Below are 17,478 nucleotides of genomic sequence, written 5' to 3'. Positions count from 1 at the left end.
AAGGCTATGCACATTTAACTTTTGGTACCTATGGTCAATTTTCCCCTGGGAAAGGGGAGTCTAGCCACCAATGTTCAACCCAACCAAGCTCCAGCAGGTCCCATGCCCCAAGTTTTATGTTTCTCAAAGCACCTGCACACTCAGCTCATTTATTTTGTTTTGTTTTGTTAATTTTCAGTGTTCATTGGGTAGTCAGCTCATTCAATCCTCATAAGTGGGAGCACAAGGGAAAATATCAAGCCCCTCCACTATGGAATACAGAGAAATTACAAGAGAGTCCTTTAGTATACAGGCTCAATGATGCCACCAATATATGTCCTCTCCCCTGCCGCTTTGCTTGTAAGGACATCAATAAATATGATGCTCAACTAGTCATATTTATTTATACCTCTTTTTATTAGCTAGGTTGACCCTTACCACCCACTTTACTTTTCCCCATCAAACAGTTTACTTTCTTTTATTCAACCCACATTTGTAAAGATTTGTGCTTTACTGTGCTTGGCCTCTGCAATACATAGTTCCTGCCTCAAGGCAACTGAAGGCTAGGCAGGGAAGGAAGACATACATACGACATACTTGTGCAATAGATATTGAACACCTGTGCAGCAGACCAGGCAGGTGCCCTGCCTCATATCCAGTGGCCCATCTCTGAGGTTACCTGCAGCAAGCACGTGGACAGCGTCTATGTGCTGACAGCTTCCCACCTCGAACCCTGGAAACACTCTGATTCTCGTCCTGTGGGTTTTCTGGATTGCCAGGAGAACTTGCATACCTGTGCACCAGACAGCCCTGAAGGGCCTGGGACTTAACACCCACAGGGGCAATCATCAACATGTTAAAGGCTGAGTTAGCTGGGCGTGGTGGCTCACACCTGTAATCTCAGCACTTTGGGAGGCCGAGGCAGGTGGATCACCTGAGGTCAGAAGTTCAAGACCAGCCTGGCCAACATGGCGAAACCCCATCTCTAAAAATACAAAAATTATCTGGACATGGTGGCGGGAGCCTGTAATCCCAGCTACTTCGGAGGCTGAGGCACAAGAATCTCTTGAAACTGGGAGGCAGAGGATGCAGAGAGCCAAGATGGTGCCATTGCACTCCAGCCTGGGCAACAAAGGAAGACTGTCTGGAAAAAAAAAAGGCTGAGTTAGTGGATAAATATTCCAATGTATCCTCCCCTTGGTGGGATAAATTTGAGACAGCTTCCACAGGGATCCTCAGGAGTCCCCAGCAGGGTCAATTCCCAATTGCCCACAGCAACAACCTGCTCACCGACATTGTTTATTGGCTTTTCTCCTTTCCTTCTCTCACTTTCCCCTTCCTTCACTTGTGCTTTCAGGAATGACCTTCCACCTAGACCACCTGCACCCAATCCTCTTTTCAAGGTTCCTTTCAGGTGAATCCAAACTAAGACGATCTATTATGTTTTGGGTTCAGTCCTAGGCACTAGGGATACAGGGGTGAACAAGACAAAGTCCTTGCTTCCATGAGCCTGGAGCTATTTAATGGCGCTATAACCCACAGGAAAAAGTCCAGGCTTATTTGGTCCACATGGCCCTCAGTCTCCTGCCAGCCTCTCCTGTCTTATTTAAAGGCATTCTCCTTTCTGCCTGTGTGGGTGCTTCAGCAATTCAGCCCCCCGTCGTGTTTCTCAAATTGGGCCTTGATAGTTCACTGCTCAGCCCTTATACATATAGTACTCTCTACCCCAAGTACCCACCAACACACCTTATCCATCTTATCATAAAAATATGAGCTTAATATCCCCTTTTCTATTGTGCCTTCTCTGACCTTCCAATCATTTCTCCCACCTGAGTTCATCACCCTCTTCTCCGTGCAAACTCAATGTTTGACTTTATACCTCGTAAGTAGGTATACCTTGTTTTTCCTTGGGGTCACTGTATATGACTGACTCATCTCTGTGTCATGGGTACCTAGCATAGTACCTAGGTACAGCACAGGTACTCAACACATATTTATGGAGTAGAGTTAAATAAATATAGTAAAGAGCTACAGCTGGAAGACTGTACTGCGCCATCCATGAAATTGGTGTTGAATTCTGTCCTTACAAATGGACCTCTCCACTCTGACAGTCTGTGACCCTTGATTGTACACGCAACTGGGTGATATAGAAAGGCCTCAGCAAGGAAGAAACTTTTTGAGTTGGCCCTGGAGGTCTGGGGTGGATTTCAATAGGAGGTGATAAAGTATGGACAATAGCATACAAGATGAAGAAGTGGGAAAGCAGGAAGATTAGTGGGTGAACGAGTAATTCTGGAACAGCTGGAGGTAAGTCTGGAAAAGTAGGTTTAGGCTTGATGATGGAGGGCCAGGCTTTATAATTTACGTCTCATTTTTTTTTTTTTTTTTTTGAGACGGAGTCTCGCTCTGTCGCCCAGGCTGGAGTGCAGTGGCGCGATCTCGGCTCACTGCAAGCTCCACCTCCCAGGTTCATGCCATTCTCCTGCCTCAGTCTCCTGAGTAGCTGGGACTACAGGCGCTCGCCACCATGCCTGGCTAATTTTATATATATATATTTTTTTTTTTTAGTAGAGACAGGGTTTCACTGTGTTAGCCAGGATGGTCTCGATCTCCCGACCTTGTGATCCGCCCGCCTCAGCCTCCCAAAGTGCTGGGATTACAGGCGTGAGCCACTGCGCCTGGCCTAGGTCTCATTTTTAAGAGGCCATGGGGAGCACTGACATTTTGTAGTCAAAGAAGTAACATATTTGAAGGATGAATGCAGGAGGAGAGGGGGGAAAATATATGAAAAGGAGGTAGCCAATTAGAACAGTGATACGATGACTTACATATGCTCTAAGGGCCTGAAATTGGGCAGAGATGGAGCAAATGGAAAGGAGACACCTTTGAGAGTTGTGCTGAAGAGTGAGTTGAGAGGCCTTGGCAACTGTCTGGGTGTTGGGAGCAGGCCCCCCAAAATCTGGCCATAAACTGGCCCCAAACTGGCCATAAACAAAATCTCTGCAGCACTGTAACATGTTCATAATGGCCCTAATGCCCAAGCTGGAAGGTTGTGGGTTTATGGGAATGAGGGCAAGGAACACCCGGCCCGCCCAGGGTGGAAAACCACTTAAAGGCATTCTTAAGCCACAAACAATAGCATGAGCTATCTGTGCCTTAAGGACATCCTCTTACTGCAGTTAACTAGCCCAACCTATTCCTTTAATTCGGCCCATCCCTTCGTTTCCCATAAAGGATACTTTTAGTTAATTTAATATCTATAGAAACAATGCTAATGACTGGTTTGCTGTTAATAAATACGTGGGTAAATCTCTGTTCGGGGCTGTCAGCTCTGAAGGCTGTGAGACCCCTGATTTCCCACTTCACACCTCTATATTTCTGTGTGTGTGTCTTTAATTCCTCTAGCGCCGCTGGGTTAGGGTCTCCTCAACCCAGCTGGTCTCAGCATCTGGGTTTCAGTGAAGAGATAAAGAGAGAAGCCACCTAAATTTAGAGAACTATTGCCTGGGAAAATAATCATGCTACTTACAGAAAAAGGGGTGACTGGAGGAGGAAGGATTTCAGAAAGAAATTTGGTTTACTCCTAAGAATTAAAGCCAGAGGCCGGCTCAGTGGCTCAGTAATCCCAGTGACTCAGGAAGCCAAGGCAGAAGGATTGCCTGAGGCCAGGCATTCAAGATCAGCCTAGACAATATAGTAAGACTCCCCATATATACAAAAACATTTTTAAATAGCCAGGTGTGGTAGCCTCTACCTGTAGTCCCAGCTACTTGGGAGACTGAGGTGGGAGGATCCCTCAAGCCCAGGAGTTCGAGATTATAGTGAGCTATGATCATGCTACCGCACTCCAGCCTGGGTGACAGAGCAGGACTCCATTTCTAGGGGGAAAAAAGTAAAAAGAAAGAAAGAAAGGCAAAGAGAGAAAGAGAGAAGGGAAGGGAAGAAGGAGAAAGGAGAAAGGAAGGGGAAGGGAGGGGAGGGGGCCGGGGGAGGGAGAGAGGGGCAAGCCAGAGGCCTATTCAGGATCATCACTCTAGAAATTCTCTCCTCTCTTGGCCGGGTGAAGTGGCTCACGCCTGTAATCCCAGCACTTCAGAGGCCGAGGCAGGTAGATCACCTGAAGTCGGGAGTTCGAGACCAGCCTGACCAACATGGTGAAACCCTGTCTCTACTAAAAATACAAAACTTAGCCGGGCGTGATGGCGGACACCTGTAATCCCAGCTACTCGGGAGGCTGAGGTGAGAGAACCGCTTGAACCTGGGAGGCAGGGGTTGCAATGAGCTAAGATCGCGCCATTGCACTCCAGCCTGGGCAACACAGCAAGACTCTATCTCAAAAAAAAAAAAAAAAAAAAAAAAGAAGAAGGAAATTCTCTCCTCTCTTTTCTCTATCATTTTCTCCTCATTTCTAGACAGCTCCCATAAACATACAAACATCCTGGAATAGCTCCAATATTAAAAACAGAAGAACAACGGAAAACTTGATTTCTGCTCCTGGCAATGGTAGACTTGATAATTTATACCAATATTGCTGAAGACACCTTGTCTTAGTTTGTGTTTAGCCCCCAACTTCCCCCAAGAGTTCAAGAATTGGGCTTAAATGCACGTACCTTATTTTTGGCTATGATCCTAAAGAACAGGTGTTGGTCGGGCGAGTAAGAAATTAAAACGGGAAAGTAGGGAAAATCAATTTAAGCATGTGTAATTGAACTACTTACCACTGTGGACAACTAAGGTTCAAGCTCACTGGGGACTTCTGAGGAGCCAAGGAGAATATGCCTGTGATTTGTTTGCCTAAGACTGAGGGGAGAGCAGTGCTTATTGACCAGCTTCTGTCCCTGATTAGTCAAAGACAGCCCAAGTCAAGGAAATCTGTATATAGAGGAGGTTTGGTTTGTTCATGCACTAGGATGGGTGAGTAGATTCTTGCAGGCACCCCTCACCGCAGGGACAGATAAGTTTTAGGACAGAAATCTAGGGATTGGCTGCACAGCAGAGGCAAGTTGCTCTTATTCTGCATCTGCTCCCATCTGGCTTCTACAACAATGGCTGGAGTAAAGAGATGGGCTGGGAGGATGTGAGGTGGAGCACAAGCCATGTCTAACATACGACTAAAAATTAAGGATAAGATCTAAAGCATACCTTCTTAATGCACCAAGGAACTGTCAAGATAATGAGAAATTAATGGGGCCAGTCAGCATCCAGGAGGGGACAGAATCCAGAGGGATAAGAAAGCGTGCTGACTGGGTAGAAGCAGCTGAGAGGCTGAGCTGGAATTCTGCCAGCCTTGTGGGACTACAGAATCAAATGTGGAAATTCACAGCCTGTGAAGAGGAAGGTCTCTGGTTTAAAACAAACAAAAAACAACAAGAACAAAAAGCTTCTTCATTTTCCCTTAGGACTGCAGAGTTACACCCGAGAAGGGCGAAACAGAGGTACACTAGCTCTTGTCCATAAGGCAGTCAAGCTTCAACTCATTGAGGAATCCTAAAGTTAGATTAAGGCGATTTTAGATTGCTAGTGCAGGTAGGTCTCAAAATTATTTCTGCTTTTTTTTGTTTTGTTTTTGGTCAAACAGTGTGTCCAGCACACAATCAAAGATAAACAGTCACAAGAGGAAATGAGACAATTTGAGTGAGAAGCAGTAAAATAATAGAAAACAAAAATAGTACTACAGTGTCGCCAGATCCAGATGAAAAAACACGGCTTACTCTGCTCATAGCAATAAAGGACAAATTTGAAAATATTGTCAGAACTAAAAACCATTAGAAATTTCAAAACTAATTTGGAAAAGAACCAAGAAAAATTCTAGAATTTAAAAATTAGGCCTGGCACGGTGGCTCATACCTGTAATCCCAGCACTTTGGGAGGCCAAGATGGGCGGATCACGAGGTCAGGAGATCGAGACCATCCTGGCTAACACGGTAAGACCCCGTCTCTACTAAAAATACAAAAAATTAGCTGGGTATTGTGGTGGGCACCTATAGTCCCAGCTACTCAGGAGGCTGAGGCTGGAGAATGGCATGAACCTGGGAGGCGGAGCTTGCAGTGAGCCGAGACTGTGCCACTGCACTCCAGCCTGGGCGACAGAGCGAGACTCCATCTCAAAAAAAAAAAAATAAAATAAAAAAATAAAAAATAAAATAAAATAAAAAAATTCTATTACCCCAGTTAAAAAATTCATGGGATAGGATTAATAACAGATTAAAACAGCAGAATAGATAATTCATTCATAAACTGGAGTACAAATAAGAAGAAAATACTGGATGAAGGCTGTTGAAAATTCAAAAGTGAGGGTAAGAACTATACAGGAGCTGGGAGCAATGGCTCAGGCCTGTAATCCCAGCACTTTGGGAGGCCGAGGTGGATGGGTCACTGGAGTCCAGGAGTTCAAGACCAGCCTGGGCAACATGGCAAACCCCTGCCTCTACAAAAAATACAAAAATTAGCCAGGCATGGTGGCACGTGCCTGTAATCCCAGCTACTCAGGAGGCTGAAGTAAGAGGATCACTTGAGCCCAGGAGGTTGAGGCTGTGAGCTGTGATTGTGCCCTCTAGCCTGGGTGACACAGAGCAAGACCCTGTATCCAAAAAAAAAAAAAAAAAAGAAGTATATAGGATAGAGCAATAATGTTTAACATGCACTTCACTGAAGACTGAAAAGGAAAGGTGAGACAGAATGGGGAGATACAATACTTAGAGTTAATGGCTTAGAGTTTTACAAAAACATATGTAAGCCTTCAATGTAAAAATTCCCGGCCAGGCGCGGTGCCTCACACCTGTAATCCCAGCACTTTGGGAGGCCGAGGTGGGCGGATCACCTGAGGTCAGGAGTTCGAGACCAGTCTGGCCAACATGGCGAAACCCCGTCTCTACTAAAAATACAAAAATTAGCCAGGCATTATGCCAGTCGCCTGTAATCCCAGCTACTGGGGAGGCTGAGGCAGGAGTATCGCTTGAACCCAGGAGGCGGAGGTTGCAGTGCGCCGAGATTGCGTCACTCGACTGTCTCAAAAAAAAAAAAAAAAAATCCCCAAAGAAACACATGCAGGATTAAAAAAAAAAAAAAAAAAAAAAAAGAAATCCATACCTAGAAACATTATAGTGAGACTGTAGGAAACCAAAGACACAGAGAAAGATCTTAAATACAACTGCTATGGTTTAGATACTTGTTCCCTCCAAAATTCATGTTGAAATTTAATCCCCATGTGGCAGTATTGAGAGGGGGTCTTTAAGAGATGATCAGGTCATGAGGGCTCTGTCCTCATAAATTGATTAATCCATTCCTTAATTAATAGGTTATGGATTAATGTGTTATCACAGGGGTGGGACTGTGACTCTATAGGAAGAAGACAGAGCTGAGCTAGCATGCTCAGCCCCCCTGCCATATAATGTCTTGTGGCACCTTGAGACTCTGTAAAGCATCCTTACCAGTAAGAAAGCCATTACCAGATGCAGCCCCTTAAGCCTGGACTTCTCAGTCTCAACAACTGTAAAAAATAAATGCGTTTTCTTTATAAATTACCCACTTTCAATTATTCTGTTATAAGCAACAGAAAATGGACTAATACAACAGCAGTGGTATAGGTCAGAGGGAGATTACTTTTTTTTTTTTTTTTTTGAGATGGTGTCTCGCTCTGTCGCCCAGGCTGGAGTGCAGTGATTCGATCTCAGCTCACTGCAAGCTCCGCCTCCTGGGTTCACACCATTCTCCTGCCTCAGCCTCCCCAGTACCTGGGACTACAGGCGCCCACCACCACACCCGGCTGATTTTTTGTATTTTTAGTAGAGACAGGGTTTTACCATGTTAGCCAGGATGGTCTCGATGTCCTGACCTTGTGATCTGCCCACCTCGGCCTCCCAAAATGCTGGGATTACAGGCATGAGCCACTGCACCCAGCCAGAAGATTACTTTTAAGACACAAGTTACAGTTATGCCAATAGCAATAATGGTAACAAAAATATAATAAACTGATGTCCTCAATATGCCAAAAGAAAACAATGGCCAACCTAGAATTCTTTTTCTTTTTTTTTTTGAGTTGAGTTTCACTCTTGTCACCCAGGCTGGAGTGCAAGGCGTTCTCAGCTCACCACAACTTTTGCCTCTTGTGTTCAAACCATTCTCCTGCCTCAGCCTCCCGAGTAGCTGGGATTACAGGTATCTGCCACTATGCCCGGCTAATTTTTTTGTATTTTTAGTAGAGACAGGGTTTCACCATGTTGGCCAGGCTGGTCTTGAACTCTTGACCTCAGGTGATCCGCCCGGCTCGGCCTCCCAAAGTGCTGGGGTTATAGGCGTGAGCCACCATGCCTGGCCCAACCTAGAATTCTATACCTGGCATATCTCCCAAAAATGAAAGTGAAATAAAGACATTTTCAGAAAATCTTCATATGAGAACTTGCAGCCAACACACTTTCACTAGAAGAAATTCTATAGGGTGTTCTTTTACCAGAAAAAGAGGATCCTGAATGGAATCATTTTCCAGTGCTATGTTGAACTGGAGTGGCAAGAGGGTCATGCAGCCCTCTGCACTCTCTGGTTCCACATCCTTGGATTCAACCAACCATGGATCAAAAATATTTGAAAAAAAAACTGCGTCTGTGCTGAACATGTACAGATCCTTTTTCTTGTCATTATTACTTAGACAATACAGTATAGCAACGATTTACATAGCACTACGTTGTATTAGTATTATAAGTAATCTAGAGATGATTTAAAGTATACAGAAAGATATGCGTAAGTTATATGTAAATACTACACCGTTTTATACCAAGGACTTCAGCATCTGAGGATTTTGATCTTGACGGCAGGTCCTAGAACCAATCTCCTATGGATATTGAGGAACAACTCTACTTCCTTTGTTTTCTGCTGTTAGGGGAATTTTTTTTTTTTTTTTTTTTTTTTGAGACAAAGTCTTGCTGTGTCGTCCAGGCTGGCATGCAATGGCGCGATCTCAGCTCACTGCAACCTCTGCCTCCTGGGTTTAAGTGATTCTCATGCCTTAACCTCCCGAGTAGCTGGGATTACAAGTCGCCCACCACCACATCCAGCTAGTTTTTGTATTTTTAGTAGAGATAGGGTTTCACCATGTTGGTCAGGCTGGTCTCAAACTCCTGACCTCAGGTGATCTGCCCACCTCGGTCTCCCAAAGTGCTGGGATTACAGGCAGGAACCACCATGACCAGCCAGGGGAAGTATTTTGATCATTAACTATGACGTTAGCTGTAGCTTTTTTGTAGATGCCCTTTTGTCAGATTGAAGTTCTTTTCTATTTCAGCCTTGCTGAGAGGCTTGTTTTATTGTTGCTTGTATTGTTTTTTTGAGACAGAGTTTCGTTCTTGTTGCCCAGGCTGAAGTGCAATGGCCCAATCTTGGCTCACTGCAACCTCCCCCTCCTGGGTTCAAGCAATTCTTCTGCCTCAGCCTCCCGAGTAGCTGGGATTACAGGCACCCACCACCATGCCCGGTTAATTTTTGTATTTTTAGTAGAGATGGGGTTTCATCATGTTGGCCAGGCTGGTCTTGAACTCCTGACCTCAGGTGATCCACCTGCCTCAGCCTCCCAAAGTGCTGGGATTATAGGCATGTGCCACCACACCTGGCCTATTTGTTTTTAAATATGAATGTTGAATTTTATCAAATACTATTTTTGCATTCGTTGATGTGATCATGTGGCTTTTCATCTTAAACTGTTGAAAATTGTGGACTACATTGATTTTCAAATATTGAACCCACCTTATGATCCTAGGATTCCTTTTATATATTGCTGGATTCAATGTGCTAATTTTTTTAGCGGTTTTGTGCCCATGTTCATAAGAGATGTCAGCCTACAATTTTCTATTCTTGTATTGTCTTTTTCTGATTTTGGTATCAAGGCAATATTAAGTTCATATAATGAATTGGGAAGTATTCTTTCCTAATTTCTGGAAGAGATTGTGTTATTTATTCTTGAAATATTGGGTAGAATTTGCCAATGAAACTGTCTTAATCTGTTTTGCATTTCTTTTTTCTTTTTCTTTTTTTTTTTTTGAGATGGAGTCTCTGTCACCCAGTCTGGAGTGCAGTGGCATGATCTCAGCTCACTGCAACCTCCACCTCCCAGGTTCAAGTGATTCTCATGCCTCAGCCTCCCAAGTAGCTGGGATTACAAGCATATGCCACCAAGCCCAGCTAACTTTTGTATTTTTAGTAGAGATGGGGTTTCACCATGTTGGCCAGGCTGGTCTTGAACTCCTGACCTCAAGTGATTTGCCCACCTCGGCTTCCCAAAGTGCTGGGATTACAGGCTTGAGCCACTGTGCCCAGCCCTATTTCACATTTCTTTAATAGAATATCACAGACTGGGTAATTTATAAAGAAAAGAAGTTGATTTTATATGGTTCTAGAGGCTGGGGAGTCTATGATGGAGGAACAGGCATCTGGTGAGGGCCTTCATGCTATGTCATAACATGACAGAAAGCATCACATGATGAGAGGACAAGAGTGTGTGTGCCCCCTCAGATCTTTCTTCTTATAAAGCCACCAGTCCCATCATGGGGCCCCTACCCTGATGACTATATCTAATCCTAATTACCTCCCCAAGGCCCCCCTCCAATCAACATATGAATTTGGGGATTGAGTTTACAACACATGGAAATTTGGGGGATATATTCAAACCATAGCAGAAACCATCTTAGCCTGTGGACTACTTTGGGGGGAAGTTTTAACATGAATTCAATTTCTTGTTGTAAGATCATTTATCTGTTTCATCTTGGATGAGTTTTGGTAGTTTGTGGTTTTTAAGGAATTGGTCCATTTCAACTAGGTTGTGAAATAAATGTACATAAGAGTTGTTTGTAGTATTCCTTTATTATCTTTTTAATGTCTATGGGGTCAATTTGTGATATCTTTCATTCCTGATAATGGTAATTTATGTCTTTTTTTGTCAGTCTTGCTAGAGGTTTATCTTACTGATAAATATTTTATCAACCTGTTCAATAAGGCAGCTTTCTGTTTGGTTGATTCTTATTTTTCTGTTTTCAATTTTATTGATTTATGCTTTTATCTTTAGTTTCTTCCTTTAGATGACTTTCCCAATACAAGCATATAATGCCATAAACTTTGCTCTAAGTATTCCTCTAGCTTCATCCCACAAAATTTGATGTTTTCCTTTTTGTTCAGTTCAAAATGTTTTCTAATTCTCCTTAAGACTTTTTTGACCTGTGTATTACTTAGAAGTGTGGTTTTTAATGTTCAAGTATTTGGAGACTTCACTGTTATTTTTTGTTATTTTTAGTTTAATTGCATTATGGTCATAGGACAAATTTGTATAATTTCAATTATTTTAAATTTAGTAAAGTTTGTTTTATGATCCAGGGTATGATGCAGGATGTGGGTATATTCCATTGGGCACTTGGAAAGAATGTGTACTCTGCTGTTGTTGGGTGGAGTGTTCTGTAAATGTCAATTAGAATCTACTGGTTAGTGGTGTGATTAAGTTCTTGTAAGCCTGCTGCTTTTATGTCTACTAGTTCTCTTGATTTCTGAGAGAGAAATGTTGAAGTCTCCAAATATAATTATGGATTTGGGACAAGTGAGGTGGCTCATGCCTGTAATCCCAGCACTTTGGGAGGCCGAGGCAGGCGGATCACCTGAGGTCAAGAGTTTGAGACCAGCCTGGCCAACATGGCAAAAACCTGTCTCTACTAAAAATACAAAAATTATCTGGGCATGGTGGCAGTCGCCTATAATCCCAGCTACTCAGGAGGCTGAGGCATGAAAATCACTTGAACCTGGGAGGCAGAGGTTGCAGTAAGCCGAGATCATGCCACTGCACTCCAGCTTGGGTGACAGAGCGAGACTCTGTCTCAAAATAATAATTATCATTATTATTATTATGGATTTGTCTATTTCTCCTTTTATAATTGTTCATTTTTGCATCATGTATTTTGAGGCTCTGGTGTTAGGTACATACACACCAAGAGTTCTATGTCTTCTTGATGGCCTGACCCTTTTATCATTATGTAATGTTCCTCTTTATCCCTGGCATTTTTCTTTGTGCTGAAGTCAATTAATCTAATATTAATATAGCCACTCCAGTTTTTATTTGATTCATGTTAGCACATCATACTTTTTCTCATGTTTACCTTTAACCTATCTACATACATAGTTATATTTAAAGAGAGTTTCTTGTAGATAACATGTTATTTTTTAAAGCCATTCTGGTCATTTCTGTCTTTAAATCTATATGTTTAGACAATGCACAATTATTGGTATCTTTGGATTTACATCTACCATTTTATTGTTTCTTTTCTGTTTGTTTCCTCTTTTTTTGTTGTGTTGTTCCTTTCCTCCCCTTTCCTTTAGATTATTGGAACACTTGTAAATATTCTATTTTAATGTATCTGTTGTAATTTTTTTACTATATTTCTTTGTATAATTTTTTCAGTGGATGCTCTAGGGATTACAGTATACATACTTAATTTTTCCAAGTCTACTTTTAATCACTATTTTACCATTTTAAGTGTAATATAGAAATCTTACCAGCATACAGATCTCTTTACCTTCCCCATTTATGCTGTAGTTGTCTATTAGAATCAATTACATTTACATACTTTGAAAATCCTATCAATGTTATAATTTTTGCCTTTTTTTTTTTTTTTTTTTGACAGGTTGCCCAGGCTGGAGTGCAGTAGTGTGGTCATAGCTCACTGCAATCTCTATCTCCTGGGCTCAAGTGATTTTCCTGCCTCAGCATTCTGAATAGCTAAGACTACAGGCATGCTGTCCCATCAGAACCAGTGAATTTTTTTTTTTGAGGGAGTGTCTTATACTGTCACCCACGTTGGAGTACGATGGCATGATTTCAGCTCACTGCAACCTCCACCTCCCAGGCTCAAGCAACCCTCCTGCCTCAGCCTCCTGAGTAGCTGGGACTACAGGCACACAATACCACACCCAGCTAATTTTTGTATTTTTTGTAGAGACAGGGTTTCGCCATGTTTCCAGGTTGGAATTTTTTTTAATTTTTAGTAGAGATGAGGTCTTGCTATGTTTCCCATGCTACTCCTGAGCTCAAGTGGTTCTCCTACTTCAGCCTCTCAAAGTACTGGGATTAGAGGTGTGAGCCATTGTACCCAACCTCTTTATTTATTTATTGAGACAGGGTCTCACTCTGTTGCCTAGGCTGGAGTGCAGTAGTGCAATCATGGCTCACTGCAGCCTTGACCTCCCTGGGCTCAGATAATCCTCCTTCCTCAGCCTCCTGAGTAAGTAGGACTGCAGGTGTGTGCCACCAGGCCTGGCTAATTTTTTGTTTTCATGTTTTAGTTTGTTTTTTGGGTTTTTTTGGTAGAGACGGGGTTTTGCCATGTTGCCCAGGCTAGAATTTTTGCTTTTAACCAAACATATTTTAAATAACTCACAAGGGGAAGAATAGTCTATGATATTTATTCAGACACTTGTCATTTCTGTTCCTCTTCTTCATTCCTGATGTTTCTACTAGCAATTAATTATCTTAGTTTTTCTTCATCTGAGAATATCCTTATTTCACCTTCATTCTTAAAGTATATTTTTGCTGGATATAGAATCCTTAGTTGACAGCTCATTTCTCTCACAACTTTAAAGATATTATTTCACTTCCTTCTGACCCCCGTGGTTTATAATGAAAAATTCAGTTTTCTGAATCCCATTGTTCTTTAGTCATGTGTGTTAAGATTTTTTCTTTGTTTCAGTGTTTAGAATTTTGATTATAATGTGTCAGAGTATAGACGTGAGTTTATTCTATTTGGCATTCATTAAGCTTCTTGAATCTTTAGGCTTATGTCTTTTCACACATTTGGGAATTTTTCAGAAATTATTTCTTCAAATTTTTTGTGTGTGCTACACTTTCTCCTCTTAATCTGGAATTCCAATGCCATTAATTTTGGACTTTTGATATTGCCCCACAGGTCCCTGAAGTTCTGTTAACTTTTTTTTTCCCAATGCTTTTTCTCTCTCTTGTTCTGATTGGATTATTTCTGTTGACCCATCTTCAAGTTGACTGACTCTTCTGTCATTTCTATCCTACTTGGAGCTCATCCAGTGAGTTTTTATTTTAGTTATATTTTTTCATTTCTCAAATGTCACTTTAGAAAAACAAACAGAACAACCAGTGATAGGAGTTGGGATTGGAGAAATAGGCCCAAAACTGCCTAGACAGAGCTTTGTAGGCAACAGTAGAGCATCTAGATCTTGTGCAAAGTACAGAGGAAAAATCACTGGGGATTTTAAGGAAGGGAATAGAATTATGTGATATACAATTTTAAAAGGCTACTTGAGAATGTATTGATAGGGGAAAGAGTGGAATCAATAGATCAGTTAGGAAATGTCTTGGTCCAAGAAAGACTGTGGTGGCCTGGGCGAGGCAATCATAGGAGCCTAGCACCTCCATCTGGCCCTGCACTGCCCCCACAGGCAGCCTGAACCTCAGGGGGCTCTAGATCCTTATGCTTCCAAGGAAACTGCCTCTTGACTCCTGTCACCATGGCAGCTACACTTCTCCTACCTGGATTGGTCGCTGGAGTGGCATCATCAGCACTAAATGAATGATCCTCACAATAAGAACTGGTTGCCATGGTGCTACCAATTATGCAAACAAGAATCTGCCTTTCTTCTGCAGGTTCAGGGTCCTTGACTAGCTCTGTACCTAAGGGAAAATCAGGGAGAGAGAGAAGATCATGACATCGGAGCCAAGGGGAGGCTAGCTGTCAGGTGGTTGCTGAATCACTATTCCTCAAGACTTGCCCAAGTCAAGACTGCTACTAGAGGCTCTTATATAGTGGGGTGACGGGAGCTAATATTGTGGAGGGGGAGCCCCTGGCACATACACAAATTCCAAATCCTATTTTCCTCCCATTTTAGAGCTTCTTTGAACTGTTTCCTTCTCTGAGCAAAACTTTGTCACAGATTGAAGGCTTCCTCCTCTCCCAGCCCCATTACCCTGCAGAGAGGCAGTTCTAGGACAACTTGCTACTGGATTTTTTAAAGTGAGTTTTCATGAAAACTCTTTAAGCAGGCTTGTCTGGAGGCAAGAGAGTGGGCCCCAGCCAGAGCTTCTGAATTAAAATATGTAAATCCAGAACAGAGGGGACATTTGGGGTAGGGACTGGAATAGTAAAACTCCTTGGTACACATGGAGCCTAGGCTTCTGATTTCCTTCTCCTTCCAGACATCGTTTGTAACATGAATGTAAGGCAGAGTAGGACCACAACTGAATTACAATCTTCCTTCGCCTACTCTCCCCAGCTACACTTTATGGTAGTCTGTCTTTCTTCTTGGGAAAGAAAGTTCCTTCCTATGAACCCCTGGTTCAATAGGCCCGAAAACCTGCTAAGTCTTCTGAGGGTATTACTCTCAGCATTAGAATCCCTTCCAATGAACAGTAAAAAGAAGAGCAGCATCAGTGCTCCTGTACATTTATCATTTTGATAGCCATTCTCCTGGTGGTTTAAAATCTTAAAATACAGAGAGGAGCACACTCACCTTTGTTCAGCCCACCTAAGGACCAATATTTCCCTTTTTCCAGGAGCACTGTACTTCACAAAGCAGGTTCACGTTCATTTGCTCTTAGGCCTCAAATTATTGCTATAAATTTATTTTAAAATAGTATGTCCAATACATAATCAGTGACAACCAGATAAAACTCTACCTTCTGGTGTGACAAGACAGAAACTTGTGTCAGACCCTCCTACTAACATTGGATATATACTCTAGACAAAATATAAAAATAATTGTATGAAAGCGTGGAGACCGATCAAGAGTTAGAAACCTACAGGGAGTATACTCCTCAAAAAAAGGAAGTCCACCAAGTGACTTCTGCATGTATAGGCTTTTCCTCTGAAGATACTTCAGAGTTCACTGCAGTACACAGGGAAACAGCTCTGTCAGCAAGTGGCAGTCTTACTAAGGAAGCAGCTTTTGGAGTATAGAGATGCCAGAGCATCTGGAAATTGAGGAAGAAATTTAGAAAATGAGTAAATTACAGAGAGAGGAGCTCAAAATCTGCAAACCAACTCCTCTCAAATTCTTAGCTATCTTCTAAATGGCACTTGCGCAGGGTGAGATTTCAAGGAACCTAGTGAAAAAGTCAAATATCTGAACAGAGATTTTGGCAGCTGTCACAGTGTTAGGGTGACTGAGTTTGGAGTTCAGGACCCATAAAATAGAGAGTTTTGGTAAATGACTTTGGGTTATGTTGAAATCCAAAAAGGACCACACCTTAGCCGTAAGCACCATATCCCAGGACTAAGAGATACAGCCTAGAATTGAGAATAGGATGAAGTACTCCTTCCCTAACCAGACTGCCACAGGATCAAGACTTTTTACCAAAAATTTAATTGCCTGCCAGAACAAACTCAAACTATTACCCTTTAAAGATAATAATATAATTCAGATCCTTTGTAATGTATCAACCCCAAATGTTCACTATACAAACCCTTAGGTTTAAGTAATCCACTATCTCGACCTCTCAAAGTGCTGAGATTACAAGCATGAGCCACCACGCCCAGTTTAATAAATGTTTTAAGCTTAATGGAAAAAAAATTAATTGCCAGTCTAGGAGTTAGAAAGCTCACAAACTAGCTTGTAAGTACACAAGAGTGAAAGCAAGAGGTCAGTTAACTAGTTATTACAACAACTCAATTTAAAAGAGTACAGCGTCCAAGGCCAGCATGGTGGCTCATGCCAGTAATGCCAACACTTTGGGAGGCCAAGGTGGGAGGATTGCTTGAGCCTAGGAGTTTGAGACCAGCCTGGGAAACATGGCAAAACCCTGTCTCTACAATAAATGAATAAATAAATAAATAAATAAACAAATAAAATTGGCTGGGCATGGTAATGTGCACCTGTAGTCCCAGCTACTCTGGAGGCTGAGGTGAGAGGATCGTTTGAGCCTGAGGTTGAGTAGAGGTCGAGCGGAGGTTGTGGTGATCTGAAAGTGCAAGACTCTGTCTCAAAAAAAAAAAAAAAAGTATAGTGTGCAGTGGTTTGGAACAAGGCGATGGCAGTGGATGTGGAGTAAAATGGACGGATGTGCAATATATATATATATTGCAGATCGAACCTATATGATTTCTAAAGGGTTTTAAGTGGGTCAGAGTAAAGAGTGTCAAGGATAATAAAATAAATTCCTTGAGTGCCTACTGTTTCATCACTGTTCATATTTGATTCTCACAACAAACCTGAGTAGGTACAACTTGCACCCGTATCTTACATGCCATCCGTTTCTCCAGCCTTAGGACTGGGAATACAGGTAGTGGTTCTTGGGACCCAGCTAATGTCCAAAAGGAGCCGGGTCAGGAATTCCAAGAGGTGAGGGTGCGGAGGCGGTAGGGGAAGGAGCTGGGGAGGCGACCGCAGGGGCAGGGCCCGCTCACGATTGGCTGAACTGCCGAGGAGGGTTAAACAGATTCCGCGTCGCAGGCTGGTGGGAAGCTGCAGCCCCGCTCAGCCCCTCGGCCGTGGCCGCTGCCTTCACTGAGA

The 17,478-nt window shown here is 42.6% G+C and overlaps 1 long non-coding RNA gene across 1 annotated transcript in view; it reads right to left on the bottom strand.

Annotated features, from left to right (window-relative positions):
* Window positions 1-372: 372 nt before the first annotated feature.
* The window catches only part of LOC129057889 (uncharacterized), a 35,672-nt gene continuing 18,566 nt past the window's right edge, over window positions 373-17,478 (bottom strand). Inside the window, exons 2-3 of the long non-coding RNA XR_008522666.1 lie at window positions 14,504-14,644; window positions 373-1,123 (exon numbers count right to left, since the gene is read on the bottom strand). This is a non-coding gene — a long non-coding RNA (uncharacterized LOC129057889). The remainder of the gene's footprint in view (window positions 1,124-14,503; window positions 14,645-17,478) is intronic.

Source organism: Pongo abelii, chromosome 11, assembly GCF_028885655.2.
Source record: "Pongo abelii isolate AG06213 chromosome 11, NHGRI_mPonAbe1-v2.0_pri, whole genome shotgun sequence".
NCBI classification, from domain to species: Eukaryota; Metazoa; Chordata; class Mammalia; order Primates; family Hominidae; genus Pongo; species Pongo abelii.
The sequence above is the reverse complement of the archived record's forward strand: the minus strand, read 5'-3'. Positions and strand labels throughout refer to the sequence as shown.